At 32.8% G+C, this 18,540-nt stretch overlaps 1 protein-coding gene across 2 annotated transcripts in view; it reads right to left on the bottom strand.

Moving 5' to 3' along the window:
• LOC106463912 (neuronal acetylcholine receptor subunit alpha-10-like) overlaps positions 1 to 12,511 on the bottom strand; it is a 57,340-nt gene extending 44,829 nt beyond the window's left edge. For both annotated transcript variants that reach the window (XM_022391879.1, XM_013923996.2), the window contains exon 1: positions 12,262 to 12,511. The gene's annotated coding sequence lies outside the window, so the exon portion shown is untranslated. The remainder of the gene's footprint in view (positions 1 to 12,261) is intronic.
• Positions 12,512 to 18,540: the final 6,029 nt, after the last annotated feature.

Raw genomic sequence — 18,540 nt, 5'->3', positions numbered from 1 at the left:
AACTTTTCTTGTAGAGGACGCTACGGATAGAGAAGACGTAACTCTTCTTGTAGAGGACGCTACGGAAGAGAGAAGACGTAACTTTTCTTGTAGAGGACGCTACGGAAGAGAGAAGACGTAACTTTTCTTGTAGAGGACGCTACGGAATAGAGAAGACGTAACTTTTCTTGTAGAGGACGCTACGGAAGAGAGAAGACGTAACTTTCTTGTAGAGGACGCTACCGGAAGAGAGAAGACGTAACTTTTCTTGTAGAGGACGCTACGGAAGAGAGAAGACGTAACTTTTCTTATAGAGGACGCTACGGAAGAGAGAAGACGTAACTCTTCTTATAGAGGACGCTACGGAAGAGAGAAGACGTAACTCTTCTTATAGAGGACGCTACGGATAGAGAAGACGTTGTAAGGTTAAGCTCTTATATTGTTATAGGTTTTTGAATATTATTTAATATTATCATTTATAGTAAGTTGGGTAAAATAATAACTAGATTTAGTAGGAAACGTAAATAAAAATAGTAGGGTTAAAATTTTAATTTAGAGCTTAGTGGTGTAACTTGTACTACAACGTTAGATTAGGCTTAGGACGTGTAACGATACTTAACGCTAAGCTATAATTCAATTTACTAATAAATCGTAAAACATGTTAAATAAACTATTTTATTAAAACTTGAAGATAGCTTTGAGACACAGAAACATCTGTTAGCTGAGTTCTTGCACAGATCTTAAGATATAACGTTCATAAATGGAAACATCGGCTCATGTAGATATGTAGATCTTGAAAGTCGAGTTGTTCAAAACTTGAAAATAGCGTTGATAACTGGATCAATTGTTGGTTGAGATGTTGCAAAGGAAATATCTACTGAAGCTTTTCGCCAGACACTAATCATAGCAGAACCGTTTGAAAAATGATCTATAGGAAATAGTACAGCTTATAAAATGAGTCAGATCAACGTAGGTTGGTAAAGCAATCACTGATTGGTATGTCCTTTAGCCAATCAGGAAATGTTACAGACCTACTGAAGGATGTGTAGATTGTATATGAATTCCTTTTGGCAGCAAATGACAGGTATATGTGTTTTAATAAAGGTGGCTTCCAAAATAGAGATGAAAGGTCGGCTGACCATTTGCAATAATTTCAAACATGCTATCCGTGTAGTTGTCAGCACAAGTCGGATTCACCAGTAAATGCTTGCCAGTCGCTGATTCACATTTTGGTGGTAGAACTTTTGTTTTACAGGAGCAACATGGTAAATTCTTTTCTTTCACACTCTTATTTCTTATGGATGTGGGTACATGTTGTTTAATTCTATCCTGCAGTCTTTGTGAAGTGCGACCTACGTAACGACATTCGCAGTGGCTCGAGAATTCATAAATAACCATACTTTTCTCTGTGGTAGGTATCGCATCTTTGTGTGTGTTGCAAATTTGTCGTATAGAGTAGCCTTCATCAGAGAAAACGTAGATTTCTACACGTTTGTAATGTGTGATGCCTGTCCTGGAAATCATGAATGCATTCACCAAACTACTGCTGGGATTAGTAATTAGTATAAGTGATTAATGTGGCATCATCTAATTGCTTGGATGACAGCCAATACCACTGTAAACTTCAACATGTGGTGATACTCCAGTGCAGTTAATTTTCATACAATATTTACAACGTATATGAATTTTATTCAATGATGCCATACTTGTTTCCAATACTGTATATATATATATATATATATATATATATATAAAAAACAAGATTCGTTTTGTTGCGTTTGTTTTATATAAATCTGTCATACGCTTTTGATACAATTAATTAAAATTATAAACATACAGTTTTATTCATTCTCATAAGATCGTCATAGCCGAGCCTGAATTACTAAATCAACACACACACACATAAGAAGGCTTAAATGTATTGTATATGTAATCACTAATGATATAAACTAATTCCGTGGTGACATCTACTCGATAGACTTCATCCAGTTTTACTTGCCCGAGGAAAATGTGAATAATTTTGAGAAAATTAAAAAAAAATGCTTAAAAGAATAAAACCTTATTTAGTTTCAATGCAACGAAATATTCAGTTAGATTCTATTTAATGTTGATATTTAAAATATTGCTGGATAACGAGAAAAAGCGCAACAGATAAATAATGCGTTTAGAACTTGCACCTGTATGGTTAAGGCTAACGTCTCAGCAGATATCATTTTGTTAAACAAATGTCATCACAGTGGTACCGGAAAGTAGATAAAAATATAGATGTATTGCTCATCTTAATAGTCGGAAAAAGGAATTCAGTATTGTTTATAGGCTATGTATTTATATATTTGTATTCCGATTTTGTTGAACTACTCCCAGGTTTCTTGACAAAACGATTTGATATTTGGCAAGTAGGTTCTTAAATTGTATAGAAAATAATCGAATAGAACATTTTCGAAAAAATCGTGAGAGCCGCAAGGGATTTTAGACCTATCCGATTTGACAGAACCAACTTACTTGACAATTGTTACAAAATATAAGAAGCTATTCAAAACAATTATTTAAATTCATATTTTCATATTTTAAACGTTCAGTCCCAGTATATGGCTAAAGGGGGTTTCGGAGGATCACTCGAAATATGTATCTTCTTTAGATGTTTCAAATTTTCATTTTAATAACCTTTCTTGAGGGATCTAGGAGATGTTGGGAGGAGTCAGTAAGGTAGCACGGATTAATTTGTAAATTAAAATAGAATGGTGGTTCGGAATAAGATGTACACATTGTGAGAAGTTGAATTTCCCGAGAGCTTTTCACTGGTAATCTATTAGTGAATTAGAAACTGAGACATACCTATATCTTGTCTACGCCTAAACTGTTGTTACATAAACAGGTTTTGGCGTTCGTGTTTTAGTAACTAGAAGTAACTGAAGTGAAACTATCACTTATGGTTGTCTATACTAATTTCAAGTAGTTGTTGTTAAACTCGACAAAAGTAAGTAAATAGAATTGTAAGTTATATAATAACCAAGAGATGTCAGAAGTGTTAGTAAGAAACGTCAAACCCGCAACTCTAAAAGAAAAGAATGGTTTATTTTTAATTTTTTTGATATCATTGTATACAAATGGTTAATTTAATTTATAAGAACGATCTGCATTTGCTTTTGCAGTTGCGTGTTATCTTAACTGCGAGCCGTAGCGCCACGTGCTACATGTTTGGCAACTTTATATTTGGTTCACGGAATTCTCAAAACACCTGTCAATTCAATGAAATTCGTGGGGTTTGTATCTGAAATATACGTCAAAAACCTTTCTGATGAAGACTAATCTTTATCAAGAACGTTAAACAATTTAAAACCAAAAGGCTTAACATTTCGATAAAAAACAGGAGCCCTAAAATCGGAAGAACTGGCATAACAGGGCGTTTGAGCGTTTAGGAGATCATCAGTGACTATACAGAAGTTCACAAGCTTCCAGCCATACCTCAAGATGAGCAACAGTCTCGCGAAAAATATAAACGAAGAAACTGAAAGAACAATATTTCACTCAATCTATCAAGAACCCCCTTGTTTTTGGATCAGCTTAAATGTGGTCTTGAAGGCCGACGTCCATGCAGTAAGAGTGAAAGGTTTGTGGAAAGTTTTTTCAAGATGCATGTTATAAGACCAATCTTGCTGTCTTCACAGAAACTTGGTACAATCGAAATTGCAGTATTGAAATATAGTACAAAGTCATTAGACTGAGAGCGATGGAGGAAGTACTTCCAAGGTATCTGGAACATTGTTCTTACAAAGTACGACAAACCCTCAGAATTATTGTTGATCTCATAAACATGTAAATGGTATAGCGCGAAGTTATAAGACTAACTATAAATGTTTTATTTCACCTATAGATGAAATTGATTTTTTTAAGATTTGTCTTTTTTGGGGGGCCTCTTGGTGGCTCAGCGGTAAATCCGAATGTTTATAAAACCAAAAATCGAGTTTCAGTACACGCAATTGGCAGAGCACAGATAGCCTATCGTGTAGCTTTATGCTTAAAAAAATCACATTCCTTACTCGGGAAAACATATTAGTTGAAATGTTATTTATTCGTTATTGAAACCATTATGTAATAGTTTATTACACTATCGTTGTAAATTAACTAAAATTGTTTTTCGCTTATCAGATCTATGAAACTGAAAATTTAGGACATGTTCAATAACATTAGCTGAATTTATATTCATTCAGCGATTTAAAGTGCATAAACATATTGCAAATTTGAATTTCGAAATATAGCTACCATTACAATCAAAATACACTAAAATTACCCTGGCTTCATAAATAAAACTGATTTTTTTTATTGTGTAATCATCACTTAACAGTATTTATTAATTAACTACCTTAAGAGACCATTGAGAGACTCGGAAAGATAATATACTGATTTATTACTGAGACACTGAGAGAGAGAGAGTGTAGTTGTGTTTCATTAAAATACATACCTAAAATAACAAACTATAAAAAAATGACAGTTTCTGTTGAATGTTGAATAAATGAAACTGAATTTACTTCACGATCTTAAGTTTTCAACCAACGTCTGTCAGTGAACATTATATAAGACATTACCGTTGTTTTCAGTATCCCTTAACACATCGAACGTTTCATATTGCTTAATATAACTGGAATAAAGTTATTTTGTAATAGTTTAATAGTTATTTTACTTTATCTTCTTTTCGTTAGTTTTTCCCAACAAATGTATCTTGTTTTCTTTAAATGTTTTTTTTTTTTGGGGGGGAGGGATTTGCATAGATAAAGTTCTTAATTCCTTTATCGAAATGTTAAGATAAAAAGAACTTTAATAAAACTGTCACATTTTTAACACTGAAACAAAATCATATTTTTATAATAGAATATTTTAGAAGACCAGAATTAAGCTTTTGTTTTTTTTTAAGTTGGTGAAGTACAAGTGAAGACAAGACGTAAGCATTTTAGCTGTTGTATTTTAATAGAAAATGTAGATAGTGATAAACAACCAGTTACCAGAAGTTCTTGTCAGTTCCTCTAGCGACATGTATCACACCTTCATGTCACATTGACTTCTGCAAAATTGATTAAGTTTTCTTCTCGGGCGTTAAAAGAATTAAAAAAAATAAGTAAGATAGCATGATGAGGAAACAAAGCAATCATTTCTCCCTGGGGTATGAGATCACAGTTAAGTTACAAGTTGTCTTATGTGTCCGAATTAACCGTACTCTGTGTTCGGAGTTTAGAGCATTTGAGACAAATGTTTTTGCAATTCCAAAACAAAATTACTGAATTTTATTCTGGCAAATTTTGGACTTTTTTTCTCACTGAAGGTGCGAAGTAGTAATGAACAGTAATTAAAGATTTTAGACTATTTATAATATCATAGATTTGAAAGTGTATAATTTATTATTTCAAGAAAATATATCAATTTTTCATAAACAGAGAAATATTTTACCAAATTGATTACTGGCTATCAAATTAGTTTAATTAGATAATAAAAATTTTTGTTTCAATTACGCAGTACAATTTTGGTTTTTACAATAAGTTTACTAGTTTGGTTTTATATCATTGGTTACTAGTTCGGGTTTTATGAGACATTGACAGGTTGGGTTTATATTACGCAGTACGATTTTGGTTTTTATAATGAGCTACCAGTCTGATTTTTTTATTATACATTATTAGTGCAAGACAATCTACCTGAAAGCTATTATTTCTGTCTAAGGTGTAACATCACAGTTAATAAAGTTGTTTTACGCACGAATTACCAACAGTATTTTGGAATCCTTCATGTGTTCTAAATTCAGTGTTTGAGACCAAACACAAGCGTTTTAGTTGTAGCATTCGAAAAGAAAGTGTAGATAGTGATAAACAACCAATTACCATATTTTTGTCAGTTCTTCTAGCGACATGTATCACACCTATATACGCAACACCTCCAACAAAGATTACAGGAAAGGTCAAATGTCACTTATAGTTTCTCCATATTTTAACTCTACTGTTAATGCAAAAGTGAGACTGTTTGTCTCAGCGGAAAGTTGCAATAAGTTTTTTTGCGGGGATCAAACCCTAAATTATAACGCCATAAGCTCCCACGTTTACCGCTGAGCCATCCGGGAACACAAACACACGCATAAAACTGGAGAAAAGTGTTTTATATGCTACCAGTTATGGTTTTATATGAGACAGTGCAACTTTGAGATATATTATGCAGTACGATTTTGGTTTGTATGACGAATTACTAGTTTGAATGTTTGATATATTAATAGTTCAGACTTAAATAAAACAGGTCTTTTGTTTATAGAATAAGTAATAGTTTCTGCATACCAATCTGAAATGTGCTTATATATAATACAGATGAATATTAAAGTTGAAAGTTTCAATACAGTTTTGAAATGCCATACTAGAGTTTGACCTCTAAGACAAAATTAATAACTTTATAATGGTGCATTTAAGCTTAAAGTGTGTTTGTCGTTTGATTAAAAAGCTTCTGAATACCTTCATTCTACATTAGAACGTAATAAACGAACTCAACACTTTACTAGAGCTCTCAGTTAATGTCAAGTCCGATCGCCACTCGTTGCGATAATAGCCTGATTTTGGCTGCATAGATTTTATAAGATGGCAAAAGACATTTTGTTTAATTGTAGCTCATTCTTTGAGTAACATGGTATGAAAGTGGTATACAGATGACAGGTGAGGATTGCAGTGGCAAATGCAATATTTAAGTTCATCCAAAAGATATTTACCCCGATTAGTGACTGATTATGATATGCAAAGAAAAGATAAAAGAAGTCCTTGTTATTATATTCTACTAATCAACTTCGAACAATAAGAACACGACTATTGTTGGGTCATCGTCTTGGAAGACCCCTTGCCTATCAGGATGGACATGCATGATTGAGAGGTAGGCATGATCGACAATAACGTTCAGGATCACATTAGATGCTTTGGGAAAACAAGAGACCCAACACTTACCATAAGAATGTTCCTCGCAACACCTTCAGCAAAGAACACAGGAACGGCTAAATGACACTTATGGTTTCTCCTATTTTACTTCTAGCGTTAATGAAAAAAATCTATTTTTGCTTTGCGTAAAGCTAACATAGGCTAATTTCGTTGTCTTTTTGGGGATAAAAACCCTAGATTCTAACGTTATAAACCCCCAAAACAATTGTTTTAATATACTGAACCCTCTGTATATGATCAGTTTATATTGTTTGTGGAAAGATATGGAGAACCTCAATCACAAACGTATCCGAGGGTCATAATAAAGAAGTTAGTCATTATGTTTTTAGAAAAAAAAGTAAAGCACTTCGAACACTAGACGAAACTAAAATATATTTCAAATTATGATTTCATAAGTATTCTGATAGTTCGAGTTCTTAAAACAATAAATACTACAAATTGCATCTAAATTAATCTAATTAGAGGTTGAGAGATTACATGTTATTTAATATGCGTGAGAAAGAAAATGATGCAAATCTTAAGTGAAACAACGTAATAAACCACTGATTTATGGGGCAAGTCGTGTGTGCAGTACTGAACGTCATATTTTGCTTAAATTTTTAATGAGTTTAAATGTTATCTTCTAACTAATTTAAAAACAAAAACATACTGTACAACGTTCACGTGATGCATGAAATCTTTGAATCATATTCACTTCAGGAAAATGTTTTTTCTTGGACTTTTCGTAGTCAGCCATACCATCCCCAAACATGTTCCTTCATCCCCTTTTAAATTAATTTAGGATTGCTGTCAGTCTTACCTAGAGGTAGAAACACGTAAACGTTATACAGTCTTACTCACACTAAACACATAATCTAGACCATAATCCTGTCTAGACCAGGTAAAATGGAAACATTAAACATATCTACTCACCCTAAACATAACCTAGCCTTTAATCCCGTCTAGACCAAGTAAAACGGAGATATTAAACATATCTACTCACCCTAAACATAACCTAGCCTTTAATCCCGTCTAGACCAGGTAAAATGGAAACATTAAACATATCTACTCACCCTAAACATAACCTAGCCTTTAATCCCGTCTAGACCAAGTAAAACGGAGATATTAAACAGATCTACTCACCCTAAACATAACCTAGCCTTTAATCCCGTCTAGACCAAGTAAAACGGAACCATTATGCAGATCTACTCACCCTAAACATAACCTCGACTAATCCTATCTAGACCAAGTAAAACAAACATTGTTTTGAACTACTCACTATAAGCATAACCTAGCCCTTAATCCTGTCTAGTCCAGGTAAAGGAAAATATTATACCGATCTACTAATCATGTATAGATCACGTAAAACGAAAACATTATACATTCTTAACTATGATTGTCGATGAAAAGTTTGAAATGAAGGCTTTGGCAATGAAAACTTTCGGTGATTCATTGAAAACAGTGGCATTGTTGATAACGACATTGTTGGCGAATTAATTCTTAAATTATGACATCTCAACAACGCAAATAATCGGAAACGTACACACTTCTCAGTAGAAGTACAATTACAAGTATTTTGGCAATATATTTAATCTAAATGAATTACATTAACTTCATAAATATTTATAGAGCGGTGCAGTGTTGTAGGTAAAAATAATTTTAAGGCAGGTTCATGATAGTTTTTGTTTTTAGATAAGTAGTTTTATTTATAAGAGTGTATAATTTAATTGCATATCTATTATTTACTCATATCAAGTAAGAGGCAGGCGTAACAAATGATGACATCTTTCTTGGTATGCCCCGTGGAATTACGAAGCATTACAGATTGCTAGACATTAGTCTTAAAAGTAAAAATATCATTTTCGTTAGTTTGCCACAACAGACGAAAACTATCCTAAGCGATACAATTGTCAGCATTTAGTTAGAGACAGTTTGATATGTAACGCTATAAAGTTTACGTTCCTGAATGGATTTGTATTTTTTATACTAAATTATATATTTAGTAGTTTCAGAGAAACAAGAGAAAATTGTTTTACATATAAATTACTAAGCCTAAAAACTTATTTTTCTCCTATCGCAAGCTACACCGAAATGATGTTGCACATATATACCATCTATCTCTTTTTAAACAATGCAGTTCATTATTGTTAACCTTCGAAATGATGAAATTTAACCCAAGAATATGTTAAGAAATGAGATTTATGATGTTAGATTGCATATCATATCCAGCCATCATAGAAGAGTTCTGTATGCACTGTAAAGACAACCCTGGAAATAGTATCAAGACATCATAGAAGAGTTCTGTATGCACTGTAAAGACAACCCTGGAAATAGTATCAAGACATCATAGAAGAGTTCTGTATGCACTGTAAAGACAACCCTGGAAATAATATCAAGACATCCTAGAAGAGTTGTGTGCACTGTAAAGACAACCTTTGAAATAATATCAAGACATCCTAGAAGAGTTGTGTGCACTGTAAAGACAACCATTGAAATAATATCAAGACATCCTAGAAGACTTGTGTCTGCACTGTAAAGGCAACCCTTGAAATAATATCAAGACATCATAGAAGAGTTGTCTGCACTGCTTGAAAAGTTCTTGAAATAATATCTCGCCATTATGGAAGAGGTATGTCTACTCTATTAAAAAAAGGAAAACTCTGAAACAAAATGAAAACACTAAAGAGAAAGCTATGTCTACACTATATAAAAAAACAACATGAAACCACAGACAAAGCTATCTCTATATTGTATACAAAAACCTTTAAACAACCTCAAACCACCATAAAGAAAATTATGATCATACTGTATATAAAAAAACAACAACTTTGAAGTAAGATCAAGTCACCATGATTACCTTCTTTTGAACTTTCATTGCAGCCTCTTTGTAAATAGTTTCTTTTCACATAAAATGAGCAAGGATGACTGATTTCAAAATCGAACGCATTAAACACAAAGTTATTTATCATCACCTGCCAGTGATATAAGTATACTCTGGTTTGTAACTAAACAGTTCGATTAAGTTTATCGTAACGTTTGCTAAGCTTTGTGTACTTGTAACCAGTGATAAATCCAGTTATCATAAACAAATTAGAAAAAAACAAACATAATTTTTATAAAACTCTGTTGATCGTACATGATAGAAGAACATGATGAGTTAATGCGTTAGAACTCTGTAAAATTAAGATTCTGTATACTTAAGTAGATAACTAACCTAGTGTTTGAAAAACTAGATTAGGCTGTTCTATTTTTCTTTTGTTGTTGTTGTTAACTAAGAATAAATGATTATTTCTTTCAGGTCAGCGTTTTTGAATTTATATTGAAGGGGAGTGTGTTTAAATTAGATTCTCGCTATTTGATTAAGAAATGTTTAGATTGCAGTTTTACGCTTTCATAAAAACGGCTACATCAGAAAAAAAACATGGCCTTGGATTAATCAGCTAAAATATTTGACAAGTGGTAGAAGTGCACTGATTTTAAGAGAAAGAGTAAACAAAAAATCACAACTGAATAGAACTGTTTTTATATTTTCTTCCATATTTTATAAGATGTTATAAAGTTTAATCATTCCGAGCAATTTTCTTTTCTTGTTGCGACCTTGTTTTATCTACAGATAATTATAAAACGCAAAGACTTGCAAGTAATTTCGCGTTTATAATAAGCCTTAGTTTTATTTTTTGTTCTCGATCGCGATTACTTTTATAATTTAATATTAAGTCTAGCGTACATTCAACTAAGCTGTGTATAACTTAATTAACCAATTAAATGTGGACAAATGTACAAAATCACTTCATGTTAATATCAGAGGTAAATGGAAATAAACAAATAAAGAACACATCAGCCTGACAAGCTTTAATAAAAGGTTATCTTCGGTATACTTTCGAGAAACAATTTAAAATTGTAAAATTTGATTCCATGAACTGGTAGAAAATGTGTTCGATATCTAAACACACATTTTATTTAAAGAGTTTCACACATTTTGCATCCAAATAGTACATTTCAGCAAATCTCTGTTATTATTTTTCAATGTTTACTGTATTCAGTGTTTATCGTTTTCTCGGTTTCAATACTCTCATCCCAAACAATGGTATTATTAAGGTAGTGCAAAAATTCACATTATCTTTATGTTAAAACAAATGGATTACAGAATACGCAGCTTTAAATCAACTTCGTTATGTTTTCATGAATCGGAATCCGGGAATTTCGATCTGTTTGCTCTTATTGTTAATCCTGAATATCATGACTTGCCATAATAAACGGTTCCAAATTGCATTTTATGTTTTATACTTTATGCTTCAAAAATTACCCAATGACTTTTGTGTCCTGTACTATAAGGTGATGTCAGTTTCAGAAGGTAAAATAGTGGATGTTTCTGGACGGTGATTACCTACTTTTCAGGTGTAGACATTTGGATGTGGTGTTGTATAGAGAAGGTAAAGAGTGTTAGATATGAAAACGGAATGTTACTGTAATGTACTATTTCTAATAAATGATGAGTGTGATAGTAATAACTTTGTGAACTACTTAACTATACTATCTTAACATTATGGAATGCAATGACAAGATATAAACGTGAGGTAATTAATCATAGAACTCTCCCTCACGACGAGTTTAAGAAACTTACAAATTATAATAAAAGAACTTGGTTTGATATTAGGCTTGGTTGTGTACCAAAGAAAGGCAATATAGTTAAGAAGTTACGTGTAATAACAAAAAACAGAGTGATTGAAGGCTAGTGAAGTTGTATGAATAAATGTAGCTACAGTTTAGTAGATATAGACGAAATGTTGCTATATCATAAATCAATAAGGTTTTGTAATTTTGTTAACAATCTTCAACGAGAGAATTAATGAATTTCTACTCATAAATATCTCAATTTTATTTAATTATATTCTAAATTTCATTTGGGGTTCAATATTAATTTATGTTTTTATCAAAAACTACAAACCTTTGAAGAATATGTAAATAAAATGAAATATGCGTAAAAACGTATATTTTGTTGATAGATAGTGAAGTTCAAAATTAGACAGCTTATTACGGTTTTCACCTCAATTTTCAGTTCGTTTTATCTTTAGATCTTCCTTAAGTGTGAAACATTTTGAATAACTTAATGCAAACAATAACGTCACCCACAATGCACCAATGTTGTTTCTTTGAGTTGTTCGTGGATATGTAAAAGATCTTTCTGCAACAGTTAATAACATTTAGGTTAATTCTGTAAAGTAAAATAAAATGCTTAGAAGTTCACGCTATTAAAGTTTCAAGATAAACAAAAAAAATTTTAATTTTGAACAGATTATAGAAATAAAATGGTAAAATGTATAAAAATATATGTATGTAGTAAACTTACCAGGTGATAGTCAGACTGCCTAAGAACGCTGGCTAGGTTGAACTACGACTGAGTTTATCTTGGAGCTCTTTAGGAGAGTTGCAGGGTTGATAAATTTATGTTTACATCTTAAAGCCCAGCTAGGAGCTACGTGGAAACACTTCATTAAGTCTTGCCTCACCTTGGTTGGCGTTGAACTAAGCTGTGTACAAAGCAGATGCGCATGACAAGTGTTAGTTTTGTAGAGCAGAGCTCAAGTATGCACACAGCAGCCCAGGTATCTACTTTAGCTCACAGCTAGTACCTTGCACGTGCAGTGTCATAGCGCAAGAGCGCTGAGCTACCCATAATGCATTGTTCATAAGATGCGTTCTTCACAAATCGAACCTGTGGCTCTCGTAGCTAGAAAGACCTATCCTCGTGCATGCTAGTATACATATCAAGAGGTGTTGTTCGCCTCGTTGCCTCTAATTTCTCTTTTCTTATTGTTCTAGCCATCTATACAAGTTTCAAACGTTTACAGAATTGCATACGAAGCTTATTCAAAGAACTTGTAATTTCAGTGTATCGTCATTTTATTATTCTTTGTGTATACGTTAGTTTTTAAAAATTATTTCTGAACAGAGAAATGAAATGTATCTTCACTAAATGTTCTCTCCATCATAGCCTTTAGTAAATATAAATTTCGTTTCTCGAATGTAATTATGAATATATTAAACTATATCACCTTAGCAACGAAATAAACTAAAACAAATCACTAAATCCTCAGTAGAATCAATTTTGATTTCATATCCTCGTAAAACAAAACTTTTTGTTTTTTACATAAAAATTGTTTTAACATATTAATCGCATCTTTAACAAGCAAGTGACTGGAACAAAAAGACGCCCTACGGGGTCATCTTATCCATGCATATTTTAACCAGCGATAAACTCGAGTTTTGCATTTCCTTCAGAGTTAGATAAATTATATACCTGGATAATAATTTTGTTTATCGTACTGCTTAAAGCCGTAAACAAACCAACAAAAAGAAAACAAAAATCAAATACGCTTACACAGCTTTTACCAAGCATTACTGCCAAAACGTTTGTAAACATTCGCAATAAATCTAAACTACTTTTCACATAAATCATTTTATTAAGTGCCCTAAAATAAAGAATAATCCCTGACATTACTTTATGGCACATTACTACATTGTCACTCTACATTCGTAATTCAAAATTTGGCGATTATTAGGGTATAGGGTACATAAGAGCCTTTCTATTCAAGCATTGACACTAGCATACGGTTAAGGTGTTCTCTGCCCGTGGTGAACGGTATGGATAGTCTATTGTGTAGCTTAAACCAAACAAACAAACGCTGCTTCAGTTATTTAACTTGTGTTTTATTGTAGCTTCAAAGCCTAGTTGCCTTACTTAATTCTTTCGTTTCTTTATAACATTTTTCATCTTCTTTTGAGCAAAGAACGTTCTTAAAAGTGTTAAATATATATCTAATAACATGTTCGGAATCACTCGCATCATCCAGGTGGAAACCAAAGGTCACAAAAAATGGGTTTTTTATTTGTAGCTGTCAAGCCGGTAAACTCTCTAAGTCATATCATGAATCACTACGAGATGTCACTCTGAGAACACCATCTAGAACAAAGTATTCTGGACCGTTATCATCCAACAATATGAAATTTAGAATAACGCACGGTGTTGCGTCGCTCAAAAACAGTTTTAGCATTTGTAATCTATTTAGTATATTAAATTGAGTGAAACAATCGAAATATACTAAATTATTTCCCTAAACTTATACTGCCTGACAGCTGATCCTAGTAATAGCCAAAAGTAATGTTGACTTGCTTCCTGAACTCCAGAAATCTGCTCCTATTTTCATCAACAGTAATGTTGTCATACATCCTGAACGTTATCCTTTCTGACGCCTGTTCCTAGTGCAAGTCAACAGTAATGTTGATTTACTTGCTACACGTTATCCTGTCCGATACCTCTTCCTAGTTCAAGTCAACAGTGATGGCGACTTACTTGCTACACGTTATCCTGTCCGATACCTCTTCCTAGTTCAAGTCAACAGTGATGGTGACTTACTTGCTACACGTTATCCTGTCCGATACCTCTTCCTAGTGCAAGTCAACAGTGATGGCGACTTACTTGCTACACGTTATCCTGTCCGATACTTCTTCCTAGTGCAAGTCAACAGTGATGGTGACTTGCTTCTTTTTCTGATCTCGGTTCCTAGTTAGTACCATTTTTCCGTTGACATTCAACACTTTTATCTGACATTACCTGCCCCTCCCTGACTCTTAATGGCAGGCTATTCGGCTCATAATGTTTAAAAAATTTGGTGTTCGACATCGGCACAGTGCTGGTAGCCCATTGCACTTGGACACAAACAAACAATTACTAATTTTACCAAGTTGATTCATAAGGAGATCAGAAAACCAAAACTGTCACTATTTTATCACTGAAAATCTCTTCTGTTCTAAATATTAACATTATTTTACTTCTGGAGTTTTTGGTGTTTTATTTTCTATGATTCAAGGGTTCAAAACATTGCTATTACAATTCCTTGTGTGTATGAAAATCATTTATCTGTGTGCTCTTGCTTTTTAATAACTACTCCTACTATAGAAATTGTGCACTATGGATACCCTGTGTTTAGAACATCTTTGGAGTTATTCCACTAATTACTTTTCGTTTATTTTTACTGAATTTCTGCCCATTTTTTAACTTACAAAGCTACTTTTATCCTTTTTTATAATATAGAATTTTAATTCCTGGAACTTTATGGTAGAGAAACTACACCTTTTTCAGGTGTCGTGGGAGTAAAAGCATATTTGTAACTATTGCGATTGGTTTATGGATAAACCCATTTTGTAAGCAACTATACAGTAAATGTTTTATGACAAGAGGAAGATCTTAGCGTTTATAAATGACGGGAACTAGTGGCTTTCTAGAGTAGGTGACATTTTGCAAGGATTTCCTCAACCTGCCTTCAATGGCATGCGAACTCTCTTGGGGTCACCTGTTTCCCATCACTTCTATAACTCTTGTACCTAAACAACATGCAGTACAGAAACTCTATTATTTATTGAGAACATTTTGAACGCCTATAGAGAAGCACGTGCATCTAGTAACTTGGGAAATGCTTCAGCGGGTACCAGCAGATTTGATAACGTAAGAAAAATGTGTAGCATTAAGACATGTACCTCAGTTTCAACTAAGTGTACTTAAAAAATATAAAAAACGCAATGAAAATTATGCTGTTTATTTAATAAAATAAATAAACAATGTTTGTATTTACTTTCTATATTTCCAGAAATTGGTATATTAAGATAACAAGTGACTTATTATTTAGTGGTATTTTTTTATTGGTTTTATTTAATAATTCTAAAAATTCATAAAAACAAATGCGTATGAACTTTTATTCTGGGAATGTTTTTTTAAGAGAAGATCTTTCGCTGATAAATGTCACTTAAAGAGACGTCTAACGCAACTATCCCCTTTCAGTATTATTAACTAAACAACGCTAAAAATCAAGGTTAGATTCCCCGCAATGGACACAGCAAATAGTCCAATGTGGCTTTGCGCTAAAACAAACAAATAGGTTTATGTATCTACACGTTATTATTCTATATAGTAACAGTTTTGAAAATATTTTGTAGGAGGTTAAGGCTCTAAGCTCGATATGAAAAATAATATAATTTATTGTGCATGCGTTCATGGAATTTTGAAGATACAGTTGCAAATAAATAAGGGTAAACTCCGTTGTTGTACCCTTCTGTCACAACTACCTAACGGAGGAAGAAATAACTTCTGTATTTCAAATCTTAAAGGCCAGAATTAATTATACAGGTTTAGCGTGTCGAATCAAGGTTCGAGACGTGATGCCGTGTTTATATTTTGTGAGGTAAACTCCGTTGTTTCTTTAATAATTAACAGAATTAGTTAAATTATTTAATACGTCTATTTATATGATTTTTAATTAATTACTATTATATTTTATTATAAAAAAAATATTTTGCTTTGTTAGCTTAGTACATGGATTTAGGACTGACTTAAATGTCCTAAATTGGCAGAATCTCGTGGTATATGTTTGGGATTACGTACGAAAATATCGTTAACAGCGAGGTTAACCAACTGCTTAAACTATGAATTCTAGTCTTTAAGCAAACACGTTAGAGCAACATTTTAAATTAACTATACCTATTACAGTATTGATATTTTAATTACGATACACGTAGGTAGCTTTTTTTAACCAGGAGTTATTATCAAAATATTCGCCAATTCCCTTTATTCGGTTGAAAAGGCTTGACGAGCACAGCTGACTGACTTCCTTCCGTCTGGACTGTATCGTAAAATCCGAGTCAACTACATCTGAACGATAGAGGTCTCTGATGTGTCTGTTAGTTCGTGTGCAGTATTTAATGTAAATCTTCGTTCTCTACTTCCGAAGTACGAGAATATAATTTGGCCTATTTGTACTGAGTTACCTGCAAACAGGTAATAATAGCGGTTACTTAGTTCTGTCTTGTCCACCAGTGTGTCGTCGGCGATACTAAATGACAGATGCATAAACAATGCTTCTACATTGTCGTGTAAACGGCGATCTTAGAGACATACATGATTTATACATATCTCTTGGTGTTACTTGTAATTGTTAAAGCTTGTCGGGATCCTTTAAATATTCACTTATCTTTAGGAAGTCGTTGGAAGTCGTCGACTGTAGCTATACTGGAAACGACAAAGACGTTATTATATATAGGGATAACAAAGGAAGACCCAATACGTCAGTATGGCTTAATGGATATTAGAATTAACTAACTGTTTATGCAAAGCGTGATATTATTATTCTCTGTAACCATAGAGCCAGACAGGAATACGGATATGTATTCGTGACAGTCTGATTCGATGACTATGAATGTAGCGAAGCAAACCTTTTCCAGTTTATACGTCATGCTGATAACTCGATTCTCAAATTTGGAATCTTAATATAACTTGAAATACTCACCACCCATTGTCATGTCCAGGTGTATCGCCGTCTATCATTGCGACTTAATTGTAATTCAATTTATTTGATAATGGGATGCTGTTCTTGTTCCGAAATTAACTGTTATAGTTGCATTAAGATGAAATAGTATACTGGATGAAGAACGGAAGTGTGAAGATGTAATCTTGGAACATATCATCCAGTTTAGTTCTATTGTATACGGTGTAAAATTGAAGTAAAATAATCATAGAACAATTAAGTTCGTTGTATACTGTAAAAAATGAAGTAAAACAATAATGGAACAATTTTGATCTGTTGTACACGGTGTAGAATTTAAGTAAAATAATCATAGAACAATTTTGTTCCGTTGTATACGGTGTAGAATTGAAGTAAAATAATCATGGAACAATTTTGTTCCGTTGTATACGGTGTAGAATTGAAGTAAAATAATCATGGAACAATTTTTTTTCCGTTGTATACGGTGTAGAATTGAAGTAAAATAATCATGGAACAATTTTTTTTCCGTTTTATGCGGTGTAGAATTTAAGTAAAATAATCATGGAACAATTTTTTCCGTTTTATACGGTGTAGAATTTAAGTAAAATAATCATGGAACATTTTTTTCCGTTTTATATGGTATAGAATTTAAGTAAAATAATCATAGAACAGTTTGTAAATTTAAGATGTACACAAGGTGCTATTACACACATAAATATATACAGTTCAAAACACTTACTTGCATGATGGTAACACTTTTCACAAAACTTACTTCGGCACGGCCCCTAGGTAGCTCAGCGGTAAGTCTGCGGACTTATAACGCTAAAACAGAGGTTTCAATATTGACGGTGAACACAACACAGACAGCTCATTTTGTAGCTTTGTGCAAAAAAAATCAACCACTCAATAAACAACCACGTCGGTACTTGATATAACACACATTGTGTGGTTCACGCAGTGTGATACTTCTATACTTTCATTCACAAGTTTATATAATTACAGATTGTGACGAATTTGTTATATATTTATTCTAATATCAACGTTTATTCAGATTAAGTTTATATTTAGAAACATACATAGCTTATATTGTTAAATATGTATTGCGAAACTCCCGCCTATTCTCCAAAGGTGTAGAAAATTCTCTAGAGTAAGAATCAACAATATATGTGTGTACGTAAACACTCGTGTTAGCATCAGTATTGTTATGTAAAACTGAAATGTCTAGAAAGCCTTCACACGCCTATAAATATAACCAACGCGACGCGCCAGAAAAAGAGTATATATTATTAGTTTGCTATAGTCAGTGTGCTATA

This window comes from Limulus polyphemus, unplaced genomic scaffold (genome assembly GCF_000517525.1).
Source record: "Limulus polyphemus unplaced genomic scaffold, Limulus_polyphemus-2.1.2 Scaffold56, whole genome shotgun sequence".
Lineage (NCBI taxonomy): Eukaryota > Metazoa > Arthropoda > Merostomata > Xiphosura > Limulidae > Limulus > Limulus polyphemus.
This window is presented reverse-complemented; position numbering and strand designations above follow the sequence as displayed.